This window comes from Copadichromis virginalis, linkage group LG20 (assembly GCF_057382275.1).
Source record: "Copadichromis virginalis isolate Kocher_CV1m ecotype Utaka linkage group LG20, C_Virginalis_male_GT1.1, whole genome shotgun sequence".
NCBI classification, from domain to species: domain Eukaryota; kingdom Metazoa; phylum Chordata; class Actinopteri; order Cichliformes; family Cichlidae; genus Copadichromis; species Copadichromis virginalis.
In genome coordinates this window covers 32,379,807-32,398,535 of record NC_140637.1, presented here as the reverse complement: position 1 = coordinate 32,398,535, position 18,729 = coordinate 32,379,807, and the positions used below count along the sequence as shown (strand labels likewise).

General features: G+C 41.0%; 1 long non-coding RNA gene across 1 annotated transcript; it reads left to right on the top strand.

Annotated features, from left to right (window-relative positions):
- The first annotated feature begins 5,282 nt into the window (after positions 1 to 5,282).
- On the top strand, positions 5,283 to 6,515 carry LOC146685202 (uncharacterized). Its single transcript, XR_014917192.1, has 2 exons — positions 5,283 to 5,454; positions 6,055 to 6,515. It is a non-coding gene; the product is annotated as an uncharacterized LOC146685202 (long non-coding RNA).
- Positions 6,516 to 18,729: the final 12,214 nt, after the last annotated feature.

The following is an 18,729-nucleotide window of genomic DNA, read 5'->3' as shown; positions in this document are numbered from 1 at the left end:
AGGGATAAAACCGCAAAGGATTCTGGGAACTTGTGGCAAGAGGTACTAGCGCACGCAGGCTTTCAATTGAACTCAGTTACACAGCGATAAAAAGAAACCCAAAAAATGGCAAGAAGCTGTTGTATTATTAACTGCAATAGCCGGTCGCATGACAGCCACGGGAAGCCGATGGGTAAAGAGATCGTTTTTTTTTTTTATCGGATTACGTCGTTGAAGTGAAAATTTTTAAGCCATGTTTCCGAAGTAAGAGCTGACGGATGGTCTGGATATACCAAATATAACATCTCAGAACACTCCAGCTCACATGTTAGTCTGATCCAAGCATTCCCACAAAGGTCAGAGTTTTGTAGTAGTTAATACGTCATTTTTCTTAACATAATTGGTGATATAGGTTACAAGCAAGTCTGGCGCTGAACAGAAATTGTCGCGCTATGCTCCTTTGTTTATTGTGCATAAATAGTGAATTGTCCTGACACAATATTGCGTTTCGCTTCTGTTATAACCATGGTACACTGACAAAACCATATACTTTTATTCACAAGATAAAACAGTTGTTTTGTATCACTAATTGTCCATTGCGATTACAACATACAATATTATTGTCACTGCTACATTTCTGTAATGCTACTGTAACCGGTTTCTGCTTCATCCCGCTGCAACAGTTCGGCCCAAACAGACTCCTCGACTCTGCGTTGTGTAGTGTTTTTAAAAAGACAAGGAGTCTCTGATCGATCGTTGCCACTTTATTTCCTAAATGGAAACAACTGTGTATTATCAGTGCACAGGCTCGCCATACACCACTCCGCACAGCACACTCTCGTATGGCTACGGCAGACTGGCAGCGATTACTGCAGCAATATTACAATTTCTAATATACAATAAAATAACAGCAACAACAAATGATGTACCTGAATGGAAACAACGGTGTATTATCAGTGCACAGGCTCGCCACACACCACTCCGCACAGCACACTACGGCAGAACATCTCATTAGCATTCCGCTTTAGCATACAGTTTCACACATTAAAAAACAAATGAAAAGTACATAAAACTGGTGTTGGACATGTGTCCACTAAGCACTTATTACACTCGGTGCTCTTCAGCTAATCAAACATGTTTTATGTGTCTGTACTACTTAGCTATATTGTGTGCGGAACAATACAACTCACCTCTCGTATGGCTACGGCAGACTGGCAGCGATTACTGCAGCCAGCCACACCGAGAGGGGGGGCGCTGTTTCCCCATTACACTGATATTTGTGGCAAGTGGAATAATACCACATAAACACTGTTACACTACCAGAAATTATTTCCACTACTAATTAATTACCGTTGAGCTCAAAGGTCCTATTAATAAACTGTTAATGAATGTGTATTTATGAAGACGATTTGTGAGACTGGTAAACTTATGATATGTACAATAGTCTTTCGTTCTACACGGTGCGTTTCAAGGTCCTGTACCCATCCGTCGGTAAACTGTACCTGGGCTTGTTGCAGTGACCTGAAGTTACTAAACTTCATGAGTGTATGCACTCACTCCAAGAACCGTATAATTATAAATCTGAGCGTGGTGAAAGTTGGGCAGCACGCTGACGTCTTTTGTCCACTCTTTCACTCCTTTGATTTTGTCCTCGTATCTTTTCTTTGTCTTTTCGTCGAGTCTGTCTTTGTACGGACCGGCATTGTTCTCCTTTTGTTTTGTACATTCCTTTTTTGTGCGGCAAAGAAAAAAAAGAAGGTATTGGAACCGGAGAATGAACGTTTTGCGGTGCTGCAAATGTTTGCATTTGATGCGGTACTTGGATTGTTTTGCCACGAGTTCCCGGCATGCAATGCGCGAAAATCACGTGATTGCTAAACAAGGGGGAGGGTGCATCCAGCCTCCTCGGCTGTAATTGGTCCAGCCCAGAGTCGATCATGACCAATTGGCCAATCCAACGCCTTTCATTATATATACCCTTCCTAAAAAAATAATAATAAAATAAAAAAAATCCATCGGCCCATAAAAACAAAAAATCGCCAGCGGCCCACCGGGCAAATGCCCGGTATGCCCGATGGCCAGTCCAGCTATGGTTGGAATGATGAATTCTATTCACAGTTTGAAGCGTAGAGTGTTACAGATACAAAGTGAATTTATGTTATTTATGTCATGAGATGTTAAAACGTGTGGTTAACACAATTTAGTCACCACAGCCTGTGGAGTCTACTGTAAAGAGATGGCAATGGCTCAACCAACTTTTTTATTCAGTGTTGAACAAAAAATGTCAAGCAAACATGAACAAGAGAGGTTTTGGTTTGGTAATTTATTTCAACATGTGAACAATATACAAGTACATTTAGAAAAGAAATAAGAGAGAAAAAAATACTATACAAATTACATACAAAAAACATTCTGATTAATTTACATGTTGAAAGGGAGTGGGAAGAAGTATACACTTATTTAATCCCACCCCTGTCCCATAAATTATCAGTGAATATTTAGTCAGCTTCCTTACTGATATAATTTGTAATAAAAATAGTGAACAGATTTCTGATATACTATATACTATAATATCACATCATGAATTTTTTGTTTGTTTGTTTTTAAATAGAGACATTCACTTAATTTAAATATTTTCCTTTTCTTTATAGATCGAGAAGATCATATTTTTATAACTCTTTTTGAACAGTTTTATGTTTGGACATTGCTTTAATTCCATATTCAGTTTGTTCCATAGTTTCACCCCTTGAACAGAAACACAAAAGCCTTTTCTTGTAGTACGTACCTTCATTGTTTTGAAGTTACAAAAACCCCTTAAATTATAACTTCCTTCTTTCAAAAAAAACATACTCTGAATATTACCTGGCAGTTCTTTATTTTTTGCTTTGAATAGAATTTGTGCTGTTTGGAATTTCACTATATCGTCAATTTTCAATATTTCAGACTGCAAAAATAGTGAGTTTGTATGTTCCCTATAACCTGCATTGTGGATGATTCGAACTGCTTTTTTTTGAAGAGTAAAAAGTGAATGTAATGTGGTTTTATAGTTATTGCCCCAGACCTCTGCACAATAGTTTAAGTATGGTGAAACCAGTGAACAGTAGAGAATATGAAGTGATGTTCTGTCGAATACCTGTTTTGCCTTGTTTAGTACTGCAATGCTTCGTGATACTTTGGAATGAATATATCTTACGTGAGCTCTCCAGTTAAGTTTTTCATCTATTATTACCCCCAGAAATTTATTTTCACTGACTCTTTCAATATCAACACCATTTATTTGAATCTTTGCATTTGTATTTAAACTACTATTTCCAAATAACATAAGTTTAGATTTATTCAAATTTAATGATAATTTGTTTTTATCAAGCCAGAACTTCACTTTACTTATTTCATTTGTCATATCCTCCAATAAATTCTGCAGATCATCACCAGAGCAAAAAATGTTTGTATCGTCAGCAAAGAGAACCATTTTTAATACTTTGGACACTTTACAGATGTCGTTAATGTACAAGTTGAAGAATTTTGGACCCAAAACTGACCCTTGGGGTACACCACAAGCAATGTCCATACATAAGGAGCAACCACCATTTATTTTCACAAACTGCTTTCTGTCACTTAAATAACTCCGGACCCAATCTAAAACTACCCCTCTGACACCATAACGTTCCAGTTTTCTTATTAATATATCATGATCTATAGTGTCAAATGCCTTTGTCAAGTCTATGAATAACCCAGCCACATATTGCTTTTTGTCTATGGAATTTGTGATGTATTCTATTGAATCTAATAGTGCCGATGATGTTGATCTGCTTGATCTGAATCCGTACCGACTCTCAGTGAGTAGTTTATGTTTATCTATAAATTTTTCCAGTCTGTTTTTAAACAGTTTTTCAAGAACTTTTGAGAATTGAGGTAGTAAAGAGACAGGCCTGTAGTTTGTGAAATGGTGTTTGTTTCCAGATTTGTATAGAGGTATAACTTTTGCTATTTTCAATCTGTGTGGAAATCGACCAGTTTGAAATGATAAATTACAGATGTATGTAAATGGTTTTATAATAGCCTCAATGACTCTTTAAACCACTATCATATCAATATCATTACAATCCAAAGATTTGTGATTTTTACATTTTTTGACAATTTCAAGAACTTCATTTTCATCAACGGCTGTGAGAAACATAGAATATGGATTTCTGTCAATCAGTGTATCGGGTTTTTCCTGTGCTTTCCCAGGATGAGTGATTGTTCTTGCTAAATTAGGTCCAGCAGTTACAAAGAATTCATTGAGACTATTTGCCACAACATCCATATTGTATTCTTCATGGTCATTACAAATGAAATACTTGGGATAGTTCTTTTGTCCAGTCCCACATTTTATAACACTGTTCAGGATTTCCCATAATCTTTTATTATTATTTCTATTTATATCTAATTGCTTCTTATAGTATTCCTTTTTACTAAATCTAAGTATATTAGTTAACCTATTTTTATATCTTTTGTATCTGATTTCAGCATCTTTAGTTCTCGTTCTTAAGAACTCTCTGTATAGAGCATTTTTCTTTATACATGCATTTTGCAGACCTTTTGTTATCCATGGACAGTCCATATATTTCTGTTTCCTACTATATTGCTTTATTGGACAGTTGGTATTGTACAGTAATGTAAATATTCTAAGGAATTCATTATAAGCACTATTAACGTCCTGTTCCTGATATACTTCACCCCAGTTTTCCTTCAATAAATCTTTTTTAAATGCATTCATTCTTTCTTCTGTTCTTACTCGTCTGTACTCTTTTTTACTGTCCATTTTATTGATCTTGTAATTCCTATCATAGATTGTAAAAATTGGAAGATGGTCACTTATGTCGTTAATCAGGAGTCCACTTACAGTCTTATTTTCAATGTCATTTGCAAAAATGTTGTCTATGAGAGTTGCACATTGTGATGTAATCCTGGTAGGTCTAGTAATTTTAGGGAATAGGTTCATACAGTGCATTGTGTTTATAAATTCCTCAGTGGTTTTATGTTTATTTGGGTTTAGCAAATCAATATTGAAGTCTCCACAAATGAAAACTTTTTTGTGAGCTAGTTCAATAAATGTTTCTTCTATCCAGTCTTTAAATGTCTCAATACTACACAGCAAATTCAAAAGTGTTAAATGTTTTGGTGTTAATAGTCTTTTTGCAAAAGTAGAGTTAATTTTACTCTAAGCAGAGTCACATTCTTTTAATGTAACTCTGAGGTGTAAAATGATAGTAGTTAAAATCGAGTGTTAAAAATGAGTGTTTCTCTGTCAAATCTGGAGGTGTTACAATGGAAACATTAACTCTTGACCTCTTAACTCTGAACTCCTAGAGGGGCTATGACACCAACAGAGTAAATTCACAGACTCCGCCCCCAGCACGGCTCCAATCGAAGCTGAAGTGAAGCCGTTTCAGAACATTTTGCTCTACATATTTGAGTTGTTTGCCATGCTTGGTAAGTCATTTTTTCAAAGATTGTTTCAATTATTATTATGAGCTTTTACTTCTGTGGCTCTTTGGAGTTGAGACAAAGCTGTGTGAAAGGCATTAGCCATGTTGCTCGCTGATAGCATAATATTCTGTTTTAGCTAGCTGAAAGGTATTGTTTGCGGGCAAATACCACAGCCATGAAAAAAAGCTTGCATGTGAATTTTCAGTCAAACTTTTGGTCAAATACACCTAAAACAATGTCTAGAATGTGAAATGTTGGTATAATGGTGCTACTTGAAGCCTGAAAACGATCGCCCATAAAAAATAAAAAATAAACGAGCAAACAGCAGTAGCAGACGTCCTGACTGGATTCTACGTTAGCATAGATCCCTCCAGAGTTTTGTGCACACGGTTTAGGTAAAAATGAAAAAGGTTGAGGTTTTACATTTAGTTCAGTATTACCTGTTGCCTGTGTCCTTGTCTTTTGGGAAAATACTTTACACAAGTAATGGCTCAAAGAGGATTCCCTTTTTTTTTTTTTTTTTTTTTACTGTGCTGCAATTGTTTACTGGATTATTTGTGCCATTAATTAGTGTCAACTAATTTTTATTCAATCTCCACACAGGATATGCTTGTGAAGATGGAATATGGGGGAGAGCAGAAGTGCGTTGAAGTTCCACAAAGGGATGAATGAAGGACATGCATATTGTATTGAAGAAATAAGTGATGAGAATGCTGTTATTTGCATTTACCATGTCAGACCTTTTGATAAACAAAATTCTAATGAAAGTGAGAACATGTATACTGTTACATCTTTCAGAAAATGTTTTGAAATTGAGGTGCACAGTTCAGAATAAATGTTTTTCAAAAACCATTGCATCTTTTTAGTAAATGTTTATTTCCAAAAGAAATTTCTAGAAGTTCAGAACAGTAAAATTCCCACTTTTTAGAATGAATTAGAAGATAACTCTTACGTAGTTAAACTAAAATACTCTTTGAGAGTTAATATATAAACTCTTAACACCAAGTGTTAAATTATCAACTCCAGACAGATTTGGTGTTTAACACTAAATCAGAGTTAACGTACCAACTCTCCAAAAAGAGTTAAATTAACACTTTCTGGTGTGGACCCATATAGACACTTTAATAGTGTTGAAATCAAATCCGACAGTGTTAATTTGGACATGCTGGATTTGCTGTGTACTACCTGGAGCTCTGTATATACAGCTAATGATTACATTTTTACTTTTTTCTTTACAAATTTCAACTGTAATACATTCTAGTACATTATCAATCACCATCGTCATCTTTTCCACCACATTAAATTTCAAAGATTTGTCCACATACAAGGCCACTCCTCCTCCTCCTTTGTTTCGCCTAGTTATAAATGTGAATTCATAACCCTCCAGTTCAAAGAAGAAAAAGAATGCAAGCAGGGTGGAGTGAGTGGAGATGACTGCCAGGGGTGATTTGTGGCAGAACAAGTGAAAGTTTACAAGATGGCAGTGAGACCTGCTGTGATGTATGGTTTGGAGATGGTGTTACCGAGAAAAAGGCAGATCTGCAGGAGGCAGATTAATGCTACTGTACTAAATTTAATACAGTCAGTCACGTTTGTAGGTGCTGTTTGATTTGGCATCATCTCACACCGGATACCCTTTCTGGGGCAACCACAACAGCACAAGAAGACAAATGTTTCCTGTGTTCATGCAAATTATCATATTTTCTGTTAGCAGTGGTGCCCAGTCAATGGTTTTTGTTACAGCAAATGTTTGTAGGTCTGGTGAACCCACTGTGGCTTTGGTTTGTAAATCAATGTATTCTAAAAAATGCATGTAAAAATGTATTGAATAACTGACACAAAGATCTCTAGTGTTTTGTGAACTTCTAAAATCATACTTCAAATTATGCTTGTGGTTTAATGTCCTTGAGACTTTGTGACTTCTGAAAAAAAGATATGAGAATGGGAGCACATGTTGTCCTAAAAATCTGTACTGTAAATAGCTTAGAGCACTGATGGTGCCGAGAGATACAACATGTGCAAAATGAATGTCAGATCTAGCGGTTTCATAGGCACTCACAAACTCTGATACAGTCAGACATGCAGGATTTTGAACTGAGCACTGATGATAAGCTGGATGGTCTCCCTACTCTTTAGTCCAGAGCACGTGGCATCCATCTTTTCCAAAATGAATTTCACATCACAATTCATCTTTCCACAGAAAAGTTTTCAACTTTGCATCTGTTCATTTCCTGACATTCTTTCTTTACTCTCATATTATTTATTTTGTTTCCTCTAAATACCAGTCCATTTGTTACCATGTTCACACCATGTTACTTTATCTAGTCAAAATTCTGTTTTCATAAAACCTTTCTGATTCCTTTTCATGCGATGTGCCTTCATCTCTGTCACTGCATATATCTAGACCACTTCCTTTCTTTACATTGTTTAGTAGTTTCATTGTGTAGCTTCAGAGTGCAATCTGCAAATAATTTATTACTCCATCCATCAATTCTCTACAGTTTATCCTTTTCAGGGTCCCTGGGGGGCTGGAAACTATGTCAGCTGTCTTAAGGTGAGAGACAGGGAACACCCTGGACAGGTCACCAGTCTGTCGCAGTGCTAACACATATAAAGAGACAATCATTCGCACTCACATTCACTCCTAACTAAGTGCATGTCTTTGGACGGTGGAAGGAAGTCGGGAGAATCCACACAAACACAAGGAGAACATGCAAACCCCACACAGAAAGACCCCCGCCTGATGGTGGAATTGAACTCAGGACCTTCTTGCTGTGAGGCAACAGTGACAACCACTGTGCTTTATTGCTCAATAAATTAAAGGAAGTTCAATTATGTTCAGGTCTTTCAGATGATTTTTATTGGACTAACATTCATATGAATTCTTTTGTTCTTTTTTTCATTAAAAAATGACTTTTGTTGCTGGCTTGGTTAAATTTCATTTCTAAGGCTGGCACACAGCAGCTGGCTTAAAACAGATTTCACAGATAGCATCTTGAGCCAACCACGCACAGGGAGAGGGTTATGTTTCCTGTTTTTGTACCACGTGTGACAGGCACTATTAGCCCTTGTGTTGTGTTCATGGCTTTTGTTACTGAGGCACCACATTTTTGGTTTTTAAATCCATCCATCCATCCATTTGCTTCCGCTTATCCTTTTCAGGGTTGCGGGGGGCGCTGGAGCCTATCCCAGCTGTCATAGGGCGAGAGGCAGGGTACACCCTGGACAGTTCGCCAGTCTGTCGCAGGGCCAACACACAGGGACAGACAACCATTCACATTCATACCTAGTGGCAATTTGGATTATCCAATTAACCTATCCCCACAAGCTGCATGTCTTTGGACGGTGGGAGGAAGCCAGAGTACCTGGAGAGAACCCACGCAAACATGGGGAGAACATGCAAACTCCACACAGAAAGACCCCGGCCTGATGGTGGAATTGAACTCAGGACCTTCTTGCTGTGAGGCAACAGTGCTAACCACCGTGCCATTCTTATAAACAGTATAACAGTATTCTGTTTGTTTGCAGGCAGAGAACTGACTGCTGTATGTTCTATGATAGTTTCAGCTTTCATTTGCTTGTTTTGCAAATTAATTGTTGAGATTCACATAGTAGTAGTTTTTCCTTTTTTGTTTCTAGTGCTGTGGTGGCTGCTACTGGCCACAGGCTTTATTGGTAAACTGGGAGTTCACTAACGTTATGCTGTGACATGATCTGTTTGTATGTTTCTTTAATTTTGTGTTTAGGATTGTTTTTATAGTTTGATCACTAATACAATACTCTCAGTTTCCCAGCAGTGGTTACCTGGCTCCCAGCAGCAGAACTACAGCGGTCTTCTCATCCTTTAACAGTCTTTATGCATGCTCTGTCTCCAAACTTAACAGTAGCGCTACAAGGGAGTCCTTTATGTGAGCCAGTTTAAGTCAAAATGGGTACAGCAGAGACCTCTGCTGAACATCACAGAACATCACAGAGGATCTCTCCTGGACGTACAACACCACAGCACTGGCCAAGAAATCACAGCAGCGTCTCTTCTTTCTCCGCAAACTAAGAAGAGCAGGAGCACCAGCCCCCATCATGCACACTTTCTACAGAGGCACCATCGAGAGCATCCTGTCGAGCTGCATCACTGTGTGGTTTGGAACCTGCAATGCGTCCTGTCATAGAACCCTCCAACGCATAGTGAGAGCTGCAGAGAGGATCATTGGTGTCTCTCTCCCCTCCCTCCAGGACATTTACAGCACCCGTCTGACTAAAAAAGCCCTTTGCATAGCGGCTGATCCCACGCACCCAATGCAAAGCTTCTTCAAGCTGCTGCCGTCAGGGAGGAGACTGCGGAGTCTCCAGGCCAGGACCAGCAGACTGAAGGACAGCTTCATCCATCAGGCTGTCAGGAAGCTTAACTCCCTCCCGATTCTGCCCCCTCTCCCCTCTTCTCCTCCATGGTCTCACTGAACTCTGTCACACACACACACACACACACACACACACACACACACACACACACTCTCTCTGATTCACTCACTGGCCTGCACCAGTTACCAGTCACCTTGTGGAGCATTGGACTGCCATTACCTCATAAGACTTTGTTGTTACACTATCTCTTACCGTACATTACTAAATCTCCATTTGCACTATTTGCCTATTTGCACTACTCTGCCTGGTTTACACTCAATGTCATTTACCCTTACTTGAATATTGTATATTGTATATTGTATAGCTTTCTTGGTATAATTGTATTGTATTTATTTAAATTTTTACTTTTTAATTATTTTACTTGCATTTCTTAATCACTCTCTTATATTTAAATGTTCTTTTGCTATTTCATCTAGGGTTTGAGAGTAACGAAATTTCTATTCTCTGTATGTCCTGTACATGTGGTAGAATTGACAAATAAAGTTGACTTTGACTTTGACTTGACTTTGACCTCCAGCGGCAACTGTGCAAACAGCATCTTCATGTCAGTATAGACACTTGTGGATAGGGATGGGTATTGATAAGATTTTAAATGTGAGATGTAAGCACCACAGATTTATTCAATTATTTGTGTCATGACGCTTTTCTTTCTTTTTCTTTTTTAACTGAACCTAGGAAGTAAACCCAGACGGCTTTAGGCAGATTTATGGAGTTTATTTACAACAAGCGATGTAAATATGAGTGAGCCGGGTGGCCAGGAACAAAAGAGAGCGCCGGACGTCCGAGCGGGTTTGATGTCCAAAGACAGACGATGATCATGGTACTTGCAAGAGGGCGGGCAGAGTCTACAGGTGAAAGGAAAGTTTGTGGTGCTGGATGAAGGGCTGGACTTGACCAGTGACTGGAAACTCCTCCACAGGTAAGAGTTTTCTGGCTACAAAGCTCCCCAGAGTGGAGGTAACGATCAAGCAGAGATCCATCACCATAGCTGGGTCGTAGCAGCCTCTGAATGAGACCTGCCCAAAGGCAGAGCCCGAAATGATCCCTCCCAGAGCCACCCAGAGGGAGAGGAGGGACAGAACCGGCCAGCCTGACCCAAACATGAAAATGTAGTTATTTAACTTTTTGTTTTATTTTGTCACTAGTTTTCACCTTTGTACTTTATTAGGTGGAGACTTCCCTTCATAAAAGACATGGACAAAGATCTGTCTACTTCCTGGAGAGGGTTCTTCACATAATTCTGAAGAAAAGACCTTGTGATTGTCTTCAGGGTCATTCTTCCAGGACTCCTTTATCGTACCGAGCACACCACAGTGTTCTTTTCTCTGATTAGTCATCTCTCTGATGGTTTCTGTTCACTTCACAGTCTAAGGATGACCTCGCCGCTGCTCTGCGCTTTTCTGTGGACGTTCTGGGTTTGACACAACTGGACGACTGTCTACGAAAAATGATGAATGGACTGTTACTTATATATCATCTTCCTATATACTATAATACACACACACACACACAGAGCGCTTTTATCTATGCCTGAGTGCTTTCTAATTGTCACGCACATTCAGACTGGATGCTTCAGGGGCAATCAGGGGTTCAATATCTCGCCCAAAGATACAAACTTCGGGATCAACCCCCTGACTTTCCACTTGGTAGACGACTCGCTCCACTTGAGCCACAGCCGCCCTCCTAAAAGCAGACACACATTTAAACCCCTAAAAATGCTGGAATCATTGATTAATGGTTATTATAATGACATATAATCAAGTTAAGCATCAAAACAGTAAAAACAATAATTTTTATATCAGACACTAAAATCAACCATCTAAAGTCAGCTATCAGAAGCTAATAGAAGCTAACTCCAGCTGAGGCTACGCGATCCGTGTCATTCAGGGCGTCGTGAGGATGATTTAGGGCAAATAAAACTGAAATAAAAGCAGCTGAAATGAGTGAAGTCGGAGAGAGTTTGATGTGGTCTGTTAGCAGCAGACTCAGTGTTTCCACACCGAGCATGCTGAGCCTAAAATAACGAGAGGGGGGACTCGGGCTGGTCCGGGTTCAGGTTTAGGCTGGGGTTACTTCTGGGTCTGCAGCACAGGGTTGGCCCTGTAATCAGCTGACAGCTCTGGTTTCGCCTTCGATCTCTCTGTAATTTTCTTAATTGAAGCCACTTGAGGGGTCGAGCGCTCAGTTCATCCTCCTTTTTTCCCCTTTCTATGTTGCCTGCATCCTGCTTCCTCTGTCCTTTCCTTTATTTGGTCTCCTATTTGGTTTTCTTTCAATATTTTTTTCTCTTTATTTTTCTTCTCTCCCCTGACTTGGTTTCATTTTCTTTCTTTTCCTATTCTTTTGATTCTTAAGTGCATTCCTTTCCTATCATTCACTTTCTCCTTTCTATGTTTCTTCAGTCTTGCTTTGTTTACTTTTCTGCTCTTCCTTTCCTTTCCTTCCCTTTCCTTTCCTTTCCTTTCCTTTCCTTTCCTTTCAATAGTAACTCGGGGTGAGAAAGAGGAGGAGAGTATAAGGGTCAAAATAAAGTGATGATAAATGTTTTTGTTTTGTTGTTTTTGTTTGTTTTCCAATTTAAAAATGAAAATAAAGCTTGGGAAAAAAAGTGACGATAAATGTTTAAATTAATGCTCATTTCCTTTTTTTTTATGTCAGTTGAACCAAAACTTTGTGAATTAAAAAAAAGAAGATAAACACTCTCGTCTCCTGCATTTGTCTTTTTATTTCTCCACCAGGCTTGTTTTCGTTCTCTTTTTTTTTTTTTTTTTGCCTGTCCCGTTTGGCTCTTTTGCATCAGAATTATTGTCTAAAGGAAAAGAAAGATGCCCAACGGATTTACTTTACCAAATTGACCATCCCAGCCTTGCCATAATGGTCCATTTGATTCACCTTTTATTGTTTATTTTATTTTCACTTGCTGAATACGGGACAGACTTGACTGGAGGAAAGAAGGGGAGAAAGAAAGAGGGAAAGAGAAACAGCTGAGAAGAGGGACGGGGGAGAAGGGCAAAAAACAAAAACCAACAGAATGGGCAGAAAAAAATAAATAAATAAAAAAAATAAAATGAAAAAAATAAAAATAAAAAAACAAAAAAAGGAAAAAAAAATGCATCTATCGATCACCTGGATCACCTGTTGAGAAAGAAAAAAGAAAACAAGCAGAAGAGAACAAGAGTAATAGAATAAACAACATCACAATGATATATGGGAATATAACAGTAAATACTAAATATTAAACATTATTGTGCAGCACATAAGATCAACAGAACACAGTGTGCTTTGAGGTAGGAGCCAAAAAGGGTGTAGTTTGTGGGTGTGATCACCCGTGTGTACACCTGTGAGCATGGACGCGCTTGTTTTTAAAAGGTTCCTTCATGTAATGATCTGCTAGAGGGTGTGGGGGGGCCACAGCCCCGTCCTCCAGGGCATGAAGCAGGTATGGAGGAGATCAAAACTCCAGACATCCAGAGGCCCTCAGAACACAAGAGACCAAGGAAGACCAACAGAGGGGCAGCCGCGCCACTGTCCCAGAAAGAGCTGAGGAGAGTCCCAGATGAGGGCTCACCCAGCAGCCGCGGAGCAGAAGCCAGGGGGAGTTGCAGTGACGCGCCCGTGAGCTCCGCCGGCAGCCAGCTGTGCCTGAGTGACCGAGCCCCAGGCCGAGAGGCCGGGGGCACCCCACCTCCGAAGTGGCCCGAGCGAGCCCCAGGTTCCAGGCCCTGATAAGCGGCCGCCAAGGAGTGAGCCGGCGTGTACCTGGACGCCCATCCCCAGACACAAAGAACCACCAACGCACCGATGTCTGAGGGAGTCCGCCACTGGCAGGGGAAGTGGTGGTGGGGGGAGATAGGCCTCCAAACCTTGGAGGGCCTGAGATGTCCCCAGAGAGGTGGCGCCTGACACCCAACCTGACATATAGACACAGACATACAGGCACACACAGATACAAACATCCATTCCCACCCTCATGCTCTCATATGCACTTACTCCACACTCAACCAACGTGGAGACAGACATAAAGAGACGCTGTACACACGATCACACTCCCCAAGCGTACTCTACAAACCGGGTCTAGGTACCCTTGCCCCCTGGAGGGGGGGAACTGCACCCAGACCCAGGTGGTGTTACCCTTTTCCCTGCGGTGGGGAGAGGCAGACCGCCCCGACTCCGCAGCAGCAGGGAGGCCCCACACTCCAGACTGCAGTCGGACGGCCAACTCCTCCTCCTAGCCCCCCCGCTCCAGCAGGCCGCAGAGAACGGGGGTGGGAGAAGACTCCAAACCTCCCTCCACCCGCTCATTGTAGTGTTGATGCATGTGTGTTCTAAGGTGCAATTAAAACCCAGGAGGGCATGGAGCTACCTGCCAGAGAGCAGCAGGTAAGCGCATAGTCCCTCCTGCTAGCCCTCAATGACTAAGTGTATTTAAAATTGAGAGGTGGGCAACGACGCCAGGGGTGAGGTGTACACCCTGATGGTAACTTGGATTCCGTGTATCGTGCCCACCCCCAAGATCCTATATGTATGTGTAATGAGAGTGTGAGTAATGTGAATGTCTAAGTTGTGAGATAAAATTGAGGCAGAGGCAGCCAGAAGGGGACGGGGGGGGGGGGGGGGGGGTAGCTTCCTCTGCACCCTGGTGACATACCCCTACTCCAAGGCCCTGCATGTGTGGGTGGTTGTGGTGAAGCGGGAAGAGGGAGGCAGCTGGAGATGGGGAGGGAAGGAAGGGAGGGGCAAGTGACCCCTCCCTGGGGCCAGCTCCCCCGCTGACCCCAGTAGGCACCCCCATACTCCGCGACCCGCCAGGGAAAGGGGGCCCAGGCCCATCCAGACCGGGGCCCAGTGCAGCAGCGCCACCCGGCCCCACAGAGCCCGGGACAGTCCACCCAACCCCACCACAGAGAAAACTGCACCCACCCCACCATCCACTCATCTTCCAGACTACATAAGACAATAAACACCCAGGCTGAGATCTTCCTCCACCTCTCCTGTATCTCCCCCTCCTGCAGAGAGAGTTCCTGAAGAGAGGAGAGCTCCTGCAAGATGTGACAATCTCCCCCACCAGTTGAAGAGCCCCCCAGGTGGCTCGATGCACCGGCGGCACCCCGCGCCAGGGCTGGGCCCCCATGCACCCGCCCGCCCACAACCCCGGCAACACACCAACCAGGACCCAAGCCCCCGAGGTCCGGCCAGGGCCCCAGCCCAGAGACAGAGCGCCCCCAGAACCTCACGCCCATCCCGGACCCACCCAGGGGCAGCCAGGCTACCAGGTCAGTAACCCACGTCCGTCAGCACAGACCCTCCCCTAGTTTACAGTTTACTCTTTTATAAACACCAAAAAATTGTAATTTAAAAGACAACACATACAACTGAAACAGTAACAAAATAATGTTAAAATGACATAGTTTGTTAATTTTCTTTTAAATTCAGAAAGTATCTGTATTACATTTTACAAATTCATTCAAACTCATTTACAATGTTGGTCACATACAGACCACTTTCTAAGTGGGCCAGACCAGTACAATTTCTGTCAGTGTAAAGAAGTTATCAGAGATATCTTTATATGACAGTACAATTTCAACAGTAGACAAACTGCTGTAGTAAATAAATGAAATCATTCAGCATAAGTCTTTAGTCTTAAACTGTAATAAATAAATGTTAAAAATGACCTAAAAGTTATGGCAGCCCACTGGCCAGACTGTCATGTAATTATAAAATAGAAAGGATTTGTTGATTCATAGAAAATGTCCTGTTTTTTTATAGACAGTGAAAAGACAGGAACTTTTCTTTCATTTAGTTGTTATTACTTTGCTGTAGTATGAATGGCTATGGGGAAGGTCTTTTTCAGTGGGAGAAAAATCCAAAACTTGTTAAAATCCAAATTTCCAAAGCTGGCCAGTGGGCCAGACTAGAGTCTGTGCTGGGCTGATTATCTTTCAAATAGACAGCTGGTCATCTCCTCCATGTTAGTCATTTCTTTAATTTTGCACCATGTTCAATCAATTTTAGCCAGATTTAGTAAAAGTTAAATTAATCATTTGCTCAAATATTTATTTTTTCTTAATTGCCCAAAGTGTGTTAGTATTTAAAACTACACGAGCTCTACCTTGGCAAATCACTGAGCGTGAGAGTTTGTTTCTGTTCTTTGATTGGACTACTTAAATTATTGCGGGAGTAGCAAGCTTGGCGGCTCGTGCCTTTACTCGCTCAGTCTGCGAGCAGAGTGGTGGAGATGTGTATACATTGAGATATTCAGCTATTTTAGCACAAGCAAAAGTTTTGGTAAGCTAACATTGCATTTTCTGTTATCTTTAAATACATGAGAGTATGTTTTCCAGTAATAGTATTAATGGCGTCTGACCGAGAAATAGGCTAGTCCTATTTTTTCCATGCTGTTTTCAAGCAGTGCTTATTGAAAGGTCATAGGAGGTTAGTAACCTAAAGCAAATGTGCTGTCGACAGCTACAATGATTTCGTGCTCTTTTTGCAACAAAACGCTGAAGACGTTGAGGGGTTATGTGCTGCATTGTAGAGTTCACAGGAACGACCCCCATCATTTTTTCAAATGCGTCGGTAGTGAATGCAGGTGTACATTTATGCTTACGCAGCCTTTAAAGCCCGTTTCTATCAGGTTCACAATGTACCTGCACCCCCTATTGCTGGTAGCGCCATTTTTACGGACTTGAAATGTGCCACTACCAGTGTTGGGAAGGTTACTTTTAAAATGTATTCCATTACAGAATACAGAATACATGCCCCAAAATGTATTCTGTAACGTATTCCGTTACGTTACTCAATGACAGTAACGTATTCTGAATACTTTGGATTACTTAATATATTATCATGCTTTTTACAACTACATGAATGTACTATTGCTGTGTGATTTATTACTATCACTGAAGGTCCGCGACTCCGAACTGTAGTAAAGGGACCTCTGACTAATACGGCGGGGTCCCTGTCGGCTCGTAGCCGAAAAATAGCTTTACTTTGTTGTGTGGGTCAACTTTTCTTGCGAGAGACAGAGAGGCGTTAAAAGACTGCTCCAACGGAACTTATTGTTTTCGGAGGAAAACACGAACACGGTGTACAGTCGAGTCTTAATAGCTTACTTACAACTGGGCTCGTCAGGCACTCTTCTTGGCTGCAGTGGTTATTATTATATTTACATGCGTCCAGCTCCCGTTTTTGCTCGATGACAACTCGTACCTTTCCACTTCCCTTTTTCTCCCTCCTCGCGCTCACAGACCCATAATGTGTATGGCAGTCCATTCTCCCCGCAACACGGACTACACTGCCCATGATGCTACATTCTTTAGAGCTATGCTTGTAGCATTCTGCCTGTTAGCTTAGCACAACAACAACAACAACGAAAAGGCGCTCTCTCACCCAGGAAACACACAGTCGCAGAGAGAGAGAGAGCGTCGCCCTGTAACCATGGCAACCATAACGCTGCCGCCTGGAACAACAGAGCGTAGCTGTCAAACAAAACCCAAACAGTCCTGACCCGCAACAATATGAAACAGGAAAGTACCACAGTGTAATCCATGTATTTCAACAAAGTAACTGTATTCTGAATACCACCTTTTTAAACGGTAACTGTAACGGAATACAGTTACTCATATTTTGTATTTTAAATACGTAACGGCGGTACATGTATTCCGTTACTCCCCAACACTGGCCACTACACTCTGTGAGCGCCAATTTCACACAGTGAAAGAACTTATATCCCACTTAACACCTTAACACCTTACCTGAAGTAAGGCTGCATTTTAAATAGCAGCCTTACTTCAGGTATGGTTCCAAAGAATTTCAAAGATGCAATTGTGCAACCACTTCTTAAGAAACCTGGGCTAGATACAAACGCTGTTGAGAACTTTAGACCAATATCTAAGCTGCCCTTTTTATCTAAAGTCTTGGAAAAAATTGTATATGACCAATTGATCTCATACTTGAATGCACAAAATGTTCAGGAGATTTTTCAATCTGGTTTTAAAGCAATGCATAGCACTGAATCAGCACTTTTAAGAATTTTTAATGATATATTTTTATCATGTGATTCTGGTGAAAGTGTCATTCTTATTTTACTCGATTTAACTGCTGCATTTGACACTGTAGACCATGAAATTTTAATCTCATGTTTGGAGCAGTGTGTCGGTAAAACAGGTGTGGCTCTGAAATGGTTCAGGTCTTACTTAACAAACCGAACCTTTTCAGTTCGCTTAGGAAACTGTGAGTCCTCCCGTGCTCCGTTGTCTCATGGAGTACCACAGGGTTCCATTCTGGGCCCTATCCTGTTTTCACTTTATTTACTTCCATTGGGCTCAATTTTTAGAAAACACAGACTCTCGTTTCACTATTATGCAGATGACTGCCAGATTTATGCTCCTCTTAAAAAGAAAGATGGGTCGTCTGTAAATCGTTTACAAACATGTCTGGAGGACGTCAAGTCGTGGTTGTCGCTAAACTTTCTTTGTCTTAATGATTCTAAAACTGAAGTAATGGTGTTCAGACCTGCCTCCACTGCTGTTCCGTGTGTTGATTTGCAATCCCTGAAATCATTCTGTAAACCAGAGATTGTTAATCTGGGTTTTAAAATGGATCCTGAGCTTAAGTTTGAAAGCCAGATCGGGTTGGTTGTAAGGTCTAGTTTCTTTCATCTGAGGCAACTGGCCAAAATTAAGCACTTTCTTACGAGACAGCAATTTGAAACAGTAATCCATGCTTTTGTAACCGTTCGGCTGGATTACTGTAATTCTCTTTATTTTAGGGTGAGTCGATCTTCTGTTTTTCGACTGCAGTTAGTCCAGAATGCTGCTGCACGCCTTTTAACTGGCACTCGTAGATACGAGCATATCACCC